The sequence below is a fragment of the Arachis hypogaea genome, chromosome 20 (assembly GCF_003086295.3).
Source record: "Arachis hypogaea cultivar Tifrunner chromosome 20, arahy.Tifrunner.gnm2.J5K5, whole genome shotgun sequence".
Lineage (NCBI taxonomy): Eukaryota > Viridiplantae > Streptophyta > Magnoliopsida > Fabales > Fabaceae > Arachis > Arachis hypogaea.
The window spans coordinates 71,294,842-71,312,307 of NC_092055.1; the positions used below are offsets into that span (position 1 = coordinate 71,294,842).

A 17,466-nucleotide genomic window follows, 5' to 3' on the forward strand; every position below is an offset into this window, starting at 1 on the left:
CTAACAATAGATGATGAATGCATGGTGGCCAAAACATGCAATTCAAAAGAGTTAAGAAGCATGAAGGCAATGTAACATGTACTTGGTATTCACAAATGTTCAACATGAAAATTCAAGACCAAGTAATAAATTACAACCCCAACAAAGGAATCCAACAATGACAATAACAACAATGATGTTAAACTAACATACCATTAGTAATAAGCAGCAGTAAATGGTAAACAAGATTAGTAATCCAACACTTATAATGGAAAACAAAAGTTAAACTAACTAAAAGAAATGGTGTTACATGATACTTGGTAGTGTTGGATGATGTTTGAAGGGTGGAAAGAGAAGAAGTGAAAAGAGAAGAAATGGAAAGAGGAGAAGAAAAGAAGTGTATTGAAAGAAGGGCATCCGCGCGTACGCGTGCATGGTGCACGTGCACGGATGGTGGTGCAATGGAAGCGGCGCGTACGCGTACATGATACGTTTGCGTCGATGGCTTATTTCGAGAGGGGCGCGTACGCGCAAGGTACGCGTGTGCGTGCCTTGGACACAAAGTTGGAACACTTTAGGCACAACTCTCGGGTGAATGTATGGAGGGGTGGAAAAACTCAATCCACGCGTATGCGTACATGGCGCGTCCGCGTGGATGATCGAAAATGCTTGAGGCGCGCGTACGCGCCAGGTGAGCGCACGCGCGGGTTGGTGCTCTGTTTTTCAAAATTTTTTTTCTATGTTTTTGCACCAAACTAAGCATTCCCAACCTCCAAACAACTACCGAAACATCACAAAACTTTATTTGACCTACTAGACTCCCAATTAAACTCAACTAATCAAACAAAACATGAAATTAAATCTAAATTACCAATATTTACAAAGAGGGAAAGGGAAAGATGTTACCATGGTGGGTTGTCTCCCACCTAGCACTTTTGTTTATTGTCCTTAATTTGGACTTATGGGGAGCTCTTCATCAAGGTGGCTTGTGCTTGAATCCATCCTTGAACATCCACCAATGCTTAGACTTACATTGTGCTTCATCATTCAAAGTTAATAACTCCAAGCCTTGATGGAGTTCTTCACAAACCATAGGCTCCCAAAGTTGATCTTCCTTGTGTGATCCGGGATCCCACACTTTGTTTTCACACCCGTCCTTGAGTTGATCATGGTGGTTTCTTCCGGGTGACAAGAGAGATGAATTCTCATGGAAGTACCAAACTATAGTGACAAGAGAGATGAATTCTCATGGAAGTACCAAACTATCCTCCTAGACCTATCCAATTGAGCACTAGTCCAACCTTTACTCCTTGAAGCTTCAACCATAATGAGCCTAGACTTACAATGCCAACCACGAAACATTTTTCTTTTACGCTTCATCCCACAAAGCATCCTAAGTTGACCATCCTTTTCAAGCAAGCCATATTCGAGTGGGATAATAAAGATAATAGAAATGAGTTTCATCCACTCAAATGAAGGTGTAGATGGCAACCTAGGCGAAGGTGATTCCAAGGGTCTTGACAAGGCGTATTCAATTCCCATCCTCCTTTTTCTAAGGACTTCCACCTCTTCACAAAATCTCTTAATTTCAATCCTTTGTTCAACAATTTTATCTAAACCTTTTCCCTTACTCAAATTATAAATGGGAGGACGAGAGAGATTTACCTCCACATTGCTTTCAAATCCAATGGGGGAAGGTTCTTCATGTTCAAAGAATTCTTCACCACTAAGACTTGGTGCTTGATCTTCCTCACCAAGGGAACTCAATTCTTGCTCTATCCCATCCAAGGCTTCATATGGAGTATGCCTCGGAGGTTGTGCACATTCCTCTTAGCATCAAATTCAGTCATTTTGGAGGGGTTTTCTTCAATCCTAGACTCCCAAGATGGTTCCGCATCTCCTAAGTCTTCAACCACTTCTTCCTCTTGTTCAATAATCTCTACCTCCTCCTCTTGTTGCATTTCTTGCTTTAACTCTCCTTCTTCACCTTGGAGCTTCAAGTTCACTCCCTCACTAAGCTCCTTGGTTGCTTCTCCACATTCCACAATGGAAGTGCCTTGATCGCATAGGCTTAGGCGGGATGAGACTATGTTGCCAATGGCTTCTACCATGATAGCCGTTTTTGCTCTTAACTCCTCAAATTTCTTTTCATCCTCCTTGTGTTACCTTAAGATGTGAGATTCAAGATCCCTTAATTCTATCATAAAGGCTTCATCGGGGGGTGATGGTGGAAGAGAGGGTTCATTGTTTGAGGGAAAGGTATTATAGTCGGAAGGTGGTTCTTTTAGGTAGAGTTGTGGTTGAGAGTTTTCATGTACTGGAGGTGGTTCATCTTGTTAATAATATGGAGGGGGCAGCTCTTGAAAATGTTGATGTTGGAGTAGTAGTGGCTTGGTGCACGAAATTACAATCACACTTTTGTAACTCCGCACAACTAACCAGCAAGTGCACTGGGTCATCCAAGTAATACCTTACGTGAGTAAGGGTCGATCCCACGGAGATTGTCGGCTTGAAGCAAGCTATGGTTATCTTGTAACTCTTAGTCAGGATATCAATAATTCTCATATTTAATTGTAAAAAGTAAAAGAACATGAAATAAATACTTGTTATGCAGCAATGAAGAACAGGTTGAGGCTTTGGAGATGCTTTGTCTTCTGAATCTCTGCTTTCCTACTATCTTCTTCTTCATGCACGCAAGGCTCTTTCCATGGCAAGCTTTATGTTGGGCATCACCGTTGTCTATGGCTACTTCCCGTCCTCTCAGTGAAAATGTTCCAAATGTGCTGTCACTGCACGGCTAATCATCTGTCGGTTCTCGATCATGTCGGAATAGGATCCATTGATCCTTTTGCGTCTGTCACACGCCCAACAATCGCGAGTTTGAAGCTCGTCACAGCCATCCCTTCTCAGATCTTACTCAGAATACCACAGACAAGGTTTAGACGTTCCGGATCTCAGGAATGGCCGCCAATAATTCTAGCTTATACCACGAAGACTTTGATCTGAATCATGAGGATAAGAGATATGCATTCAATCTAAGGTAGAACGGAGGTGGCTGTCAGGCACGCGTTCATAGGTGAGAATGATGATGATTGTCATGGATCATCACATTCATCAGGTTGAAGTGCGAATGAATATCTTAGAATAAAAGCAAGCGTGATGGAATGAAAAACAGTAGTAATTGCATTAATTCATGAAAAACAGTAGAGCTCATCACCCCCAACAATGGGGTTGATAGTCTCATGCCGTAGAAGATACAATATGAAACGTGTAGAATGTCATGAGGTACAAGATGAATCACTAAAAGTAGTTTTTATAGTAAACTGGTGACCTAGGGTTACAGAAAATGAGTAAGCTAGGGTGTTTAGTGTAAAAATCTACTTCCGGGGCCCACTTGGTGTGTGGTTGGGCTGAGCATTGAAGCTTTCATGTGTAGAGACTTTTCTTGGAGTTAAACACCAGCTTTTGTGCCAGTTTGGGCATTTAACTCCAGTTTTTATGCCAGTTCCGGCGTTAAACGCCAGAATTCTTGAGCTGACTTGGAACGCCTGTTTGGGCCATCAAATCTCAGGCAAAGTATGGACTCTTATATATTGATGGAAAGCCCAGGATGTCTACTTTCCAACGCAATTGAGAGCGTGCCAATTAAGCTTCTATAGCTCCAGAAAATCCACTTTAAGTGCAGGGAGGTCAGAATCCAACAGCATCTGCAGTCCTTTTTCAGCCTCTTAATCAGATTTTTGCTCAGGTCCCTCAATTTCAGCCAGAAAATACCTGAAATCATAGAAAAATATACAAATTCATAGTAAAGTCCAGAAAAGTGAATTTTAAATAAAAACTAATAAAAATATAAAAAAAACTTATATACTAAAAACATACTAAAAACAATGCCAAAAAGCGTATAAATTATCCGCTCATCACAACACCAAACTTAAATTGTTGCTTGTCCCCAAGCAACTAAAAATCAAATAGGATAAAAAGAAGAGAATATACAACGAATTTCAAAAACATCTATGAAGATCAGTATTAATTAGATGAGCGGGGCTTTTAGCTTTTTGCCTCTGAACAGTTTTGGCATCTCTCTTTATCCTTTGAAGTTCAGAATGATTGGCTTCTATAGGAACTCAGAATCCAGATAGTGTTATTGATTCTCCTAGTTAAGTATGTTGATTCTTGAACACAGCTACTTTATGAGTCTTGGCCGTGACCCTAAGCATTTTGTTTTCCAGTATTACCACTGGATACATAAATGCCACAGACACATAACTGGGTGAACCTTTTCAGATTGTGACTCAGCTTTGCTAGAGTCCCCAATTAGAGGTATCCAGAGCTCTTAAGCACACTTTTTTTGCTTCGAACCACGACTTTAACCACTCAGTCTCAGGTTTTCACTTGACACCTTCACGCCACAAGCACATGGTTAGGGACAGCTTGGTTTAGCCGCTTAGGCCCGGATTTTATTCCTGTGGGCCCTCCTATCCACTGATGCTCAAAGCCTTGGATCCTTTTTTATTTCACCCTTGCCTTTTGGTTTAAAGGGCTATTGGCTTTTTCTGCTTGTTTTTTCTTTTTCTTTCTTTTTCTCTTTTTTTTTATTTTATTTTATTTTTTTTTGCAAGCTTTTCACTGCTTTTTCTTGTTCAAGAATCAATTTTATGATTTTTCAGATTATCAAATAACATTTCTCCTTTTCCATCATTCTTTCAAGAGCCAACAATTTTAACATTCATGAATCAACAAATTCAAAAATATGCACTGTTCAAGCATTCATTCAGAAAAACAAAAGTATTGCCACCACATCAAAATAATTAATCTGTTTTAAAATTCGAAATTCATGCACTTCTTTTTCTTTTTCAATTAAAAACATTTTTCATTTAAGAGAGGTGATGGATTCATTTTCATAGCTTTAAGGCATAGACACTAAGACACTAGTGATCATGTAATAAAGACACAAACATAGATAAACATAAAGCATAAAAAATTCGAAAAACAGAAGATAAAGAACAAGGAGATTAAAGAACGGGTCCACCTTAGTGATGGCGGCTAGTTCTTCCTCTTGAAGATCTTATGGAGTGCTTGAGCTCCTCAATGTCTCTTCCTTTCCTTTGTTGCTCTTCTCTCATGACTCTTTGATCTTCTCTAATTTCATGAAGGAGGATGGAATGCTCTTGGTGCTCCACCCTTAGTTGTCCTCTATTGGAACTTAATTCTGCTAGGGAGGTGTTAATTTGCTCCCAATAGTTTTGTTGAGGAAAATGCATCCCTTGAGGCATCTCAGGGATTTCACGATGATGATTTTCCTCATGCTCTTGTTGAGGTCCATGAGTGGGCTCTCTTGTTTGCTCCATCCTTTTCTTAGTGATGGGCTTGTCCTCTTCAATGTGGAGTCTTGGCCACAACTTCATAGAAGTGGTCTTGATGGACCTTTGAGATGAATCTCTCCATCTCTCATGACTCGAAGGTGGAAGCAATTGCCTTTCCATTCCTCTTTTTAGAGGTTTCTCCGGCCTTAGGTGCCATAAATGGTTATGGAAAAACAAAAAAAGCTGAGCTTTTCCACACTAAACTTAAAAGGTTTGCTCGTCCTCGAGCAAAAGAATAAAGAAAGGAAGAGAAGAAGAAGAGATAGATGAGATGGAGGTGTGTGAATTATTCGGCCAAGGGGGGTTTTAGGTGGTTATGATGTGGAAAAGGAAGGAGTGATGGTTTGAATTTGAGTGGGTGGGTGTAGGTGGTTTGTATGATGGTTTTGGAGAAGTAATGGAAGTGATTGGTGGAGGTTATTTGGGGAATAGTATTATGAAAAGGTGTGAAGAAGTGATAGAGTGAGTTGAGGTTGGTGGGGATCCTGTGGGGTCCACAGATCCTGAGGTGTCAAGGATTTCCCATCCCTGCACCAATTAGGCTTGCAAAATGCCCTTTGCTGCCAATCCTGGCGTTAAACGCCAGGTTGCTGCCCATTTCTGGCGTTTAACGCCAGCTTCTTGCCCTTTTCTAGCGTTAAACGCCAGTCTGGTGCCCATTTCTGGCGTTAAACACCCAGAATGGTGCCAGACTGGGCGTTTAACGCCCATTCTGCTACCTTTACTAGCGTTTAAACACCAGTAGGCTTCTCCTCTAGGGTGTGCTATTTTTCATTCTGTTTTTCAGTTTGTTTTTGCTTTTTCAATTATTTTTGTGACTTCACATGATCATCAACCTACAGAAAACATAAAATAACAATGGAAAATAGAAATTAACATAGATAACTAAAATTGGGTTGCCTCCCAACAAGCGCTTCTTTAATGTTAGTAGCTTGACAGTGGGCTCTCATGGAGCCTCACAGATACTCAGAGCATGATGATGACCTCTTAACACCAAACTTAGAGTTTGGTTGTGGCCTTCCAACACTAAACTTAGAGTTTGAATGTGGGGATTTTATTTGACTCTGTATTGAGAGAAGCCTTTCATGCTTCTTCCTTTTCCTATCTGCAAACCATGGTGCTTCCTGAATGGCGAAGAGTTGCTCATCCGGAAAGGTTTCAGAGATCTCAGTAGGAGGGTGGGACGCCCCTGCTATTGGTTCTATCCGGGACAGGTGATCAGCTACCTGGTTCTCTGTCCCTTTTCTGTCTCTTATTTCTATATCAAACCCTTGCAGAAGCAATACCCATCTTATGAGCCTGGGTTTTGAATCCTGCTTTGTGAGTAGGTATTTAAGAGCAGCATGGTCAGTATACACAATCACTTTTGAACCTACTAAATAGGATCTAAACTTGTCAATGGCATAAACCATTGCAAGTAACTCTTTTTCTGTGGTTGTGTAATTCTTCTGTGCATCATTTAAAACACGGCTAGCATAGTAAATGACGTGCAGAAGCTTGTTATGCCTCTGTCCCAACATTGCACCAATGGCATGGATTGAGATCATAGGCTTTCTATCCTAGTCATGCATGATTAATTCATCTTATTTAGTTAACTCACACATCGGGAGAATGTCAAACAAGACTAATTAATCATATCACAAATATAAATAAGAATTTATCTCATTACGTCAACTCCAACAAATAGGGAGAAAGTCTAATGAGACTAGCTAATCTGAATCCAAAAGTCCTAACTAACTTACTAATTAAACTAGCAAAAGATTAGCATCAATGGAAATAATATTCCATAAGTCCTAATCAACTCACTAATTAAATTAGCGTCAATGGAAACAATACTAGCTAACAACTCTAGATCACCAACATGAGTTGGGTTTTCATGACTCAAGATTACCCAATCACTCTTTCCAAGCCAAGAATGCTCAAAATCTACTCTAACATCCTTCCAAGTATTTTATCAAACACTTGGAAGGCATACATGGAAAGCATAATAAATGACAAGAAATATTAAAATCTACCAACTACCAATAGCAAGAAAAGTAAAATCAATAACTCAATTCAACAATAAAAAGACGTCAAATATTAAATTGCATTAAAAGTAAATGGAAATCCAACAAGGGTTCATCAACATAAAAGTAACAAAATAAAGGAAATGGACAAGTAAAAACTAAGAAGATTAAGATGTAATAACAAGAAATTAACAAGGGAAAACCAAATCAAAACAAGAATTATAACTTGGATCCAAGAAAATTAAACCTAAACTACCCTAAATTCTAGAGAGAAGAGAGAGCTTCTCTCTCTAGAATTCTACCCTAAAACATGATGAAAACTAAACTATGACTAAGTGTGTTGACTCTCCTTCAATCCTTGGCTTGAATAGCATCAGAAATGAGTTGGGTTGGGCCCAAAGTGCTTCAGAAATCGCTGGGGGCGATTTCATCTTTAGTGGGCCGAGCAGCATCGGCGCACGCGCGCAAAGTGCGCGTGCGCGCCCCTATACCCGAAGCAACATATGGCAAATTTTATATCATTCCGAAGCCCCAGATGATAGCTTTCCAACGCAACTGAAACCGCTTCATTTGGACCTCTGTAGCTCAAGTTATGGTCGATTGAGTGCGAAGATGTCAGACTTGACAGCTTTACGGTTCCTTCATTTCTTCATGAGTTCTCCCACTTCGCATGCTCTTCTCCTCATTTCTTCCATCCGATACTTACCTTATGGACCTGAAATCACTCATCAAATACATCAAGGCATCGAATGGAATTAAAGTGAATTAAAATCACCATTTTAGGGCCTAAAAGCATGTTTTTACATTTAAGCACAATTCAAGGGAGAATTACAAAACCATGCTATTTCATTGAATAAATGTGGGAAAAGGTGAATAAATCCCCCAGAATAAGCACAAAATAAACCACGAAATTGGGGTTTATCAAATCTCCCCACACTTAAACTAAGCATGTCCTCATGCTAAAATTAAGAGAGAACAAAGGGTATCAACATTTATTCAATGCAAATAAACTATATGCAACCTAAACTATATGAATGCAACTAAATGCAAAATGATTCTACCTACTTGGTTAAAAATAAATCAATCCCCAAGAACATAGATAAGCAAGTAGGGCAAAGGTCATATGACGACTCATGAATCCTACCAATTCAAGTATAAAAATGAAGTTCAAGTAGACTTGCAAGAGGAACGTTCATGGAAGCCGGGAATCATGGAGTTGAGCATCGAACCCTCACCGAAAGTGTTTGCACTCTAATCGCTCAAGTGTATAGGGTCGATTCTCTCAATGCTCTCCTAATCATGCTTTCCAAGATTTGTTTTTCATCTAACAATCAACATTGATTTCATGCATGCAGACAATTATCATGAAGACTTTTCATAGGTTGTAATGGGGCTTGGGTTAAGGTAAGGATGTATATTTGGTCAAGTGGACTTGAAATTTGAATCTTTGATTACCTTAAGCTTCCCACCTAACCTGTATAGCAACCTATACAATTTAGGTTAACCTAACTACCCATTTTTCACTTTTTCACATACTCATGCATTTTCTTTTTGATTACAACTCATATGCATTGATCTTTATTGAGCTTCACTTTGCTTTGGGGTATTTTGTCCCCTTTTTATTTCTTTTCTTTTCTTTTTATTTATTTTTTTATTTATTTTTTATTTTTTTTCTTTTTCTCTTTTTTTTTTCAAATTATATAAGAACATCAATGCATAAGGTCTATACATTTTATCAATACATGAGTATGTACCCAATTTCCAATTTTTACAACAAAAACACAAAACTACCCTTTTATTCACCCAATGTCCCAAGACTTCCCATACTTGAATGATACACACACACACACTAGCCTAAGCTAATCAAAGATCCAAATAAAGGACATTTATTGTTTTTCGCTTTAAGGCTTGTAATGTGCTAAATTAAGAACAAATGGGTTAATCATAGGCTCAAATTGGCTAACAATGGATGATAAGAGGTAAGGCTATTTGGGTAAGTGAGCTAATGAAATAATGGCCTCAATCATATAAATGCATGAATACACAAAATAGTGGACATAGAGAATCAAACAAATCAAAGATTACAATCATAGAAAGAGAATAATGCACACAAGAAGGAAGAATAAGTGGTTATAAGATGTAACCACGCAGTTAGGCTCAAATCTCACAAGCTTGTGTTCTTAGCTCAAAAACCATGTTCCAAAATAAATTCTTCAAGCAAGTTTGTCACATAAATTTTTTTCAAATTGGTAGGGTGCCCTAAAACAATTTTTCTTGGAAAAGAAATCATCACCCTAGCCAAGTAGTCTTAACATAAAAAGAAATGACAGAATATATACAAATTATAACTAACATGCAACCTATCATGTAATGCAACAATTAACTAACAAAGAAATTGGTGTTGAAGGAAAGAAATTGTTACCCATGGAGATCGGTCGGACGACCTCCCCACACTTAGAAATTTGCACCGTCCTCGGTGCATGCAAAGGAGAGCAAGGTGGACGGGTTGCTACAATTGATGAGTTCCTCCAAAAGGTTGTGCGGAAGGACTTGTTTGTTGCCCCATTTAGAAGCTTTTCCTTTTCTTTCCTTCTTGGTGGCCAACCTAAAAGGAAAGAGAAAGAAAGAAAATTATGCCTACAACAAAGATAGCAAAGCAAGTAGAACATAGGCAGGGGCTAATGCCAAATAAAAGTATGGTTCTCAACTACATGGTAGCTACAACATGTGAGTGAGAAAGCAATTCAAGCAAAGGCATATTAACTAATACTTGATGCAAAAACAAGTTAAAGCATGGGTACATAACATGAAGAGCAAGTTGCATCAAGCTTAATCAATAATTGACACAAACAAGATTAGTGATAAGCATGAGGGCATTTGGTCCCATCCTAACTCAATGATGATGGGGTACAAAAACAAGGGATCATGAGTTAGGAAAGACTAAAGCACTAATCTTGTGTGTAGAGTAAATATTACAATTAATGTCAAACAAGTCACAAAGCACCAAGATTAATCCAAGGACTTCTCAACAATTGAGTAAGAGAATAAAACACCATTATTAAAATAAGAAACTCAAAAAAAAAAAGGTAAAAATAAGTTATGAAAACAAAATAAAAATGGGAAGAGTGGAAGTATACGAATGCAATGGGCAAAAGAAAATGGAAGAGGGAAAAAAAAACTCTTTTTTTTTTACCGGCGCGGACGCGCAAAGTGCGCGCACGCGCGGGTGGCAGGCACAGAATAGGCACAAAAGTGGCACAACTCTCTGGTTTTTGTACCAGGAGGGAATGTGGCGCCATCGGCGCGCACGCGCACAGCGTGTGTGCGCGTGAATTGTGCAATTGGCTTATGGACGCGTACGCGCCAGGTGCGCGCACGCGCGAGTTGCTTTGTGCCTCGCGCACAAAGTAGGCGCAAGTTAGGCACAACTCTCTGGAATTTGGCTTGGAGGTGAAATCTTTGCATCCAGACGTATGCGTACATGGCGCGTCCGCGTGGATGATCGAGAATGCTTGAGGCGCGCGTACGTGTCAGGTGCGCGTACGCGTGGATGGTGCTTTGTTTTTCAAAAATTTTTCATATTCTTGCACCAATCCAAGCATTCCAAACCTCCGAACAGCTACCCAAACACCATAAAAGCCTTATTCAACATGCTAAACTACTGAATAAACTCAACAACTAAGCTACAAACTTATGACACAAATCTAATGAAACAAACCAACAACCAAAATATTAAAATAAAAGTTTGCAAAGAAGAAAACTACCTAACAATGGTAACTCAAATCACTTATTAACCAAATCTAAAAGAGAGTGGAAAGAGTTTACCATGGTGGGGTGTCTCCCACCTAGCACTTTTAGTTTAAGTCCTTAAGTTGGACATTTGGTGGGGCTCCTTGCTAGGGTGGTTTATGCTTGAATTCATCCTTGAATCCCCACCATTGTTTGCATCTCCAATGTCCACCGGGATCCCAAATTAGGCGCACAAGGTCTTCAAGTAAGCTTAGGTAGATGACAAGGCCCCAAGAGTGTTGAATGTTGAAATGGATTCCGGGGTCCCAAACCTTGTTATTGCACCCATCTTCTCGTTGACTACCATGGTTAAATCCGGGTGACAAGACTTGTGAATTCTCAATTGAGCATCCAAATATTCTCCTAGACCCATGCAATATGGTTCTACACCAACCATTGTACTTAAACCTTGATGACTCAACCATAATGAACCTTGGATTGTAATGCCTACCACCAACCAATTCTCTCCTATTCTTAACTCCACAAAGAGTTCTAAGTTGTCCATCCGTCTCAATCAAACCATATTCAAGTGAGAAATTAAAGCTTAGAGATAAGGATTTTACCCACTTGAATGTTATATTGGATGGTGACTTAGGAAGGGACATCTCCAATGGTCTTGTAAGTTCCATTCCCTTGTGCTCTTCTTTGACTACCTCCACCTCTTGGCAAGCTTTTTCAACTTCAATTCCTTGCCCACCAACTTCTTCCACACATTCTTCATTGGTGGAGCTTGCCTCTTGATCATCCTCTTCCAATCTTTCATCATTCATACTATGCCTTGGAGGTTGCGCATTATCCTCCTCAATACCAAATTCAAACTCATTGGAAGAAGGTTCAGCAACTTCCACAAAATCATCAACAATGTTACTTGGTATGGAAGTGTTCTCAAACTTGGAATCCACCTCTTGTTCAACTTCCTCTAACTCTTCAACCACTTCTTCTTCTTCAACAATCTCTCCCTCCTCCACTTGTTGTAAGACATACCCCATCTCCTTGTCCTCATGTTGAGATTCTAAAATCTCCTTCATGCTCCTTTCTTCAGTTGATTTCTCACACTCATCCGTGGAGATGCTCTGCTTGTTGCATGAGTCCCATGAGTCCAAGTTGGCTTTAATTTTGGCAAGGTTAGCCTCAATAGCTTCATAATTCCTCCTTTGAGCTTCCTCTTGCTCCTTTTGACGGATTATTGCTTGAAGCCGATCCATTTCTTCCTTGAGACGATCCATTGACTCTTGGATGGATGGATGTGGGTGTTCTTCCTTGGAGGGTTGTGGTGGAAAGGGAAATTCATTATGTGGTTGAAAGTTATCATACATGGGAGGTGATTCATCTTGGTAAGGGTAGTGAGGTGGTGGTTCTTGAGGGTATTGGTGGTGGAATTGGGGTGGTTCTTCATATGGTTCATATGGATCATAAGGTGGTTGGTATGGTGGATATGGGTTGGGGTCATATGGAGGTGTTTGGTAGTAGGGGGCTTGTGAGTAAGGTGGTTCAAAGTTATGTTGAGGAGGTGGTTCATAGGCATATGGTGGTGGTTGTTGACAATCATAATAAGGGTCACCATATCCATTAGATTGATATGCATTAGGATGAGAGTTATACCCATAAGAATCCGGAGGTTGTTGTTACCAAGAAGGTTGATCAATCCCTTGAGCCTCCTCCCATCTTTGATTCCTAAATCATTGATGCACATCCCCATTGTAGCTCCCATTTCCTACAACATAGTTAGAACCAAACTCATAGCCAAATTGATGAGAATTCATGATAGCAAATAAAAACAAAACTAACAGAAATAAGCAACAAAGTCCTAAAGCTAGCAAAAACTAACAAATAAGCAAAAGGCAAACATATTCACATATTCACAATAGCCAATAACATAACACCATTGCAACTCCCCGGCAATGGCGCCATTTTGATAGAAGAGAATTTGTCGTGTAGGTCTAGAATTTCTCTTCTAGAAATAAGAACTTCGTTGTAAGCATAGTTCTAAACCAACAAACAATTTCCACATCAAAAATTTGAGTTGTCACAAGTAACAAACCCCAATGAAAATTAACCGAAGTATTAAGACTCCGGGTCGTCTCACGAAGAGTTACAATGAAATGTATGCTTATTGGCTATGAAGGATGTAAGGGGGGTTTTGGTTGATAAGAGGGACAATAAAATAAATGACAAGAAAAATAAAGAGAGCAACTAAAGAAAGCAATTAATAAAAAGAGACATTCATGGCAATGGATTGAGATCATAGGCTTTCTATCCTAGTCATGCATGATTAATTCATCTTATTTAGTTAACTCACACATCGGGAGAATGTCAAACAAGACTAATTAATCATATCACAAATATAAATAAGAATTTATCTCATTACGTCAACTCCAACAAATAGGGAGAAAGTCTAACGAGACTAGCTAATCTGAATCCAAAAGTCCTAACCAACTTACTAATTAAACTAGCAAAAGATTAGCATCAATGGAAACAATATTCCATAAGTCCTAATCAACTCACTAATTAAATTAGCGACAATGGAAACAATACTAGCTAACAACTCTAGATCACCAACATGAGTTGGGTTTTCATGACTCAAGATTACCCAATCACTCTTTCCAAGCCAAGAATGCTCAAAATCTACTCTAACTTCCTTCCAAGCATTTTATCAAACACATGGAAGGCATACATGGAAAGCATAATAAATGACAAGAAATATTAAAATCTACCAACTACCAATAGCAAGAAAAGTAAAATCAATAACTCAATTCAACAATAAAAAGACGTCAAATATTAAATTGCATTAAAAGTAAATGGAAATCCAACAAGGGTTCATCAACATAAAAGTAACAAAATAAAGGAAATGGACAAGTAAAAACTAAGAAGATTAAGATGTAATAACAAGAAATTAACAAGGAAAAACCAAATCAAAACAAGAATTATAACTTGGATCCAAGAAAATTAAACCTAAACTACCCTAAATTCTAGAGAGAAGAGAGAGCTTCTCTCTCTAGAATTCTACCCTAAAACATGATGAAAACTAAACTATGACTAAGTGTGTTGACTCTCCTTCAATCCTTGGCTTGAATAGCATCAGAAATGAGTTGGTTTGGGCCCAAAGTGCTTCAGAAATCGCTGGGGGCGATTTCATCTTTAGTGGGCCGAGCAGCATTGGCGCGCACGCGCAGTGCCCCTATACCCAAAGCAAAATATATCAAATTTTATATTATTTCGAAGCCCCAGATGTTAGCTTTCCAACGCAACTAGAACCGCCTCATTTGGACCTCTGTAGCTCAAGTTATGGTCGATTGAGTGCGAAGAGGTCGGACTTGACAGCTTTACGGTTCCTTCATTTCTTCATGAGTTCTCCCACTTCGCATGCTTTTCTCCTCATTTCTTCCATCCGATACTTACCTTATGGACCTGAAATCACTCATCAAACACATCAAGGCATCGAATGGAATTAAAGTGAATTAAAATCACCATTTTAGGGCCTAAAAAGCATGTTTTTACATTTAAGCACAATTCAAGGGAGAATTACAAAACCATGCTATTTCATTGAATAAATGTGGGAAAAGGTGAATAAATCCCCCAGAATAAAGCACAAAATAAACCATGAAATTGGGGTTTATCAGCGATCAAGCATCTAATCAATAAATGGCAAGGGGTAGTGATCCTTGCGAGTGGCTTGGTTGAGACGCCTGTAATCAATGCAAACTCTCCATGAATTCTGCACTCTAGTTGTCAAGAGCTCTCCATGCTCATTCTTCATTTTTGTGACTCCAGACTTCTTGGGCACCACTTGTACTGGACTGACCCATTCACTATCTGAGATGGGATAGATGATATCTGCTTCAAGTAGTCTGGTTACTTCTTTCTTGACAACTTCTAAGATGGTGGGATTCAATCTTCTTTGGGGTTGATAGATAGTCTTTGATCCCTCTTCTAAGAATATCCTGTGCTCACAAACCTGAGGGCTGATGCCTACTATATCCGCCAAGCTCCACCCAATTGCTCTCTTGTGTTTTCTCAGCACACTGAGCAGCTGCTCCTCCTATTGGGAAGTGAGTTCCCTTGCAATTATATCTGGGAGCTTCTGATTATCCTAAAGGTAAGCATACTTGAGGTGGGGTAGAAGGGGCTTTAATTCCAATGTCTGCTCATGGCTAGGCTCTGGATTATCTAGAACTAGTGATAATGGCGAAGTGTCTTCATTATGTTCAGAGGGTATCCCCACACTTGGACCTTGCTCCATGTGCTTCTTTTCTACTTCTTCTTGGTGAACTTCAGCTACCGTTTCATCAATGATGTCGCACTGGAAGATAGAATGATCTTCTGGAGGGTGCTTCATAGCTTCATTTAGACTGAAACTCACTGCTCTGTCATCTATCTAAAAGGAGTAAGTTCCTGAGAATGCATCCAGCTTGAACTTCGAAGTCTTCAGGAATGGTCTTCCAAGCAGGATTGATGATGGTCTTCCTAAGTCATTAGGGGGCATTTCCCAGATATAGAAGTCAATGGGAAATGTGAGCCCCTTTATGCTCACTAATACATCTTCAGCAATTCCAACCACTGTAATAATGCTTTTATCTGCTAACACAAAATGAGCTGCCAACCTTTTTAAGGGAGGGAGCCTTAAAGCATCATATATAGACAATGACATTATACTAACACACGCTCCTAAATCACACATGCAGTCAGAAAATATTACACCTCCAATGGTACAGTTAACCATGCATGGACCTGGGTCACTACATTTTTCAGGTATACCTCCCATTAAAGCAGATATAGAACTACCTAAAGGAATAGTTTCTAGTTCATTAATTTTATCTTTATGTATACATAAATCTTTCAAAAATTTTGCATATTTAGGTACTTGTTGAATAACATTAAAAAGGGGAACAGTTACCTCAACCTTTTTGAAAATTTCTACCATTTTGGGATCAAGTTCCATCTGCTTCCTGGACTTCCTTGCAAGATGTCGAAATGGAATAGGAATGGCGCCATTTGCAGCTTTTGTGTTCTTTGGTGCTCCATTCCTTGGCTGAGCTACTTCTTCTTCAACCATGTCTTGTACTTCCTCTTCCTCTTCAGCATCTTCCACTTCAACTAAGTCTTCATTTTGGGCGTGGTCTTGTGGGCTTGTCTCCTCCTGATTCCTCTCTTGCAGTGTGGTTCCGGACCTTAAAGTGATGGCATTGATGCCACCCTTGGTGTTAGGTAGGGGTTGAGAAGGAATTCCACTGGAGCTTGAAGGTTGGTTGGTGGAAGCAGGTAATAAATCTATCTGGGAGACGAGAGCTTGTAAAGTAGCATTCAGACCATTTAAAGTAGAGTTTAGTGTAGTATGCATGTCTTGTTGTCCTTGTGCAAGAGAACGAAGCATCTCGTCATTTGATGAGGAAGGGGGATAAGTGATCTGAGGGGCCTGTCGTTGGTTATGCTGGGGTCCTTGGGACTGCCTTAAGTGAGGTGCTCTGTAAAGCTGGTTCTGATTTTGCTGTCTATTGTTGTTATTCCACCTCTGATTTCCATTGTTGTCTCTGCCTCCTCTGTTATAGTTGTTCCTCCAGCCATAGTTGAAATTATCTCTCCAGCCCTGGTTAGAGTTGTCCTGCCACCCTTGGTTATAGTTTCCACCTTGGTTGTAGTTACCGTCTTGCTGATTGTATCCTTGATTCGGGCGGTCATAGAAGTTATGAGTGGCTGCCACAAAGTTGTCTTCTTGTTGGAGCTGCGGGCACTCATCAGTGTAATGACTATAATCAGCACATATCTCGCATACTCTTTGGGGGACCAACTGTTGGCTTTGTTGTGGTAGGGGAGACTGTTGTTGTTGTTGTTGATTCAACTGCATCTGCTTCAGTAGGTTGGTCATTTCACATATAGCTTATGTAACGGCAGTAGTCTCACTGCTAGAGGAAACCTCTATAACAGTCTTTGAGTGGCTGTTCCTGTGCTTGTGATTCTGAGTGGACTCAGCTAGATCGCTGATCAGTTGCCATGCTTCATCTGCAGTCTTGTACTTTTTCAGAGAACCATTACTAGCACCATCCAGTGTAGTTTTATCCTGAGGCTTCATGCCTTGAGTGAAGTAGCTGATCAACACTAACTTGTCAATCATATGATGGGGGCATGCATCCAAAAGGTTTTTGAAACGCTCCCAGTACTCATAAAGAGTTTCTGATTCACCTTGAACGATGCAGGAGATCTCTTTTCTTAATCTATCTGTAACTTCAGCTGGAAAGTATTTTTCCAGGAATTCTCTCCTGAGCGTATCCCAGTTGGTGACAGTTGCTTCAGGTTGGGAGTAGTACCACTCCCTCGCCTTTCCCTCAAGAGAA

General features: G+C 39.7%; 1 non-coding gene across 1 annotated transcript; it reads left to right on the forward strand.

Annotated features, from left to right (window-relative positions):
* The first annotated feature begins 17,241 nt into the window (after nucleotides 1-17,241).
* On the forward strand, nucleotides 17,242-17,348 carry LOC112788191 (small nucleolar RNA R71). The gene has a single exon (XR_003195566.1). It is a non-coding gene; the product is annotated as a small nucleolar RNA R71 (small nucleolar RNA).
* The last annotated feature ends 118 nt before the right edge of the window (nucleotides 17,349-17,466 follow it).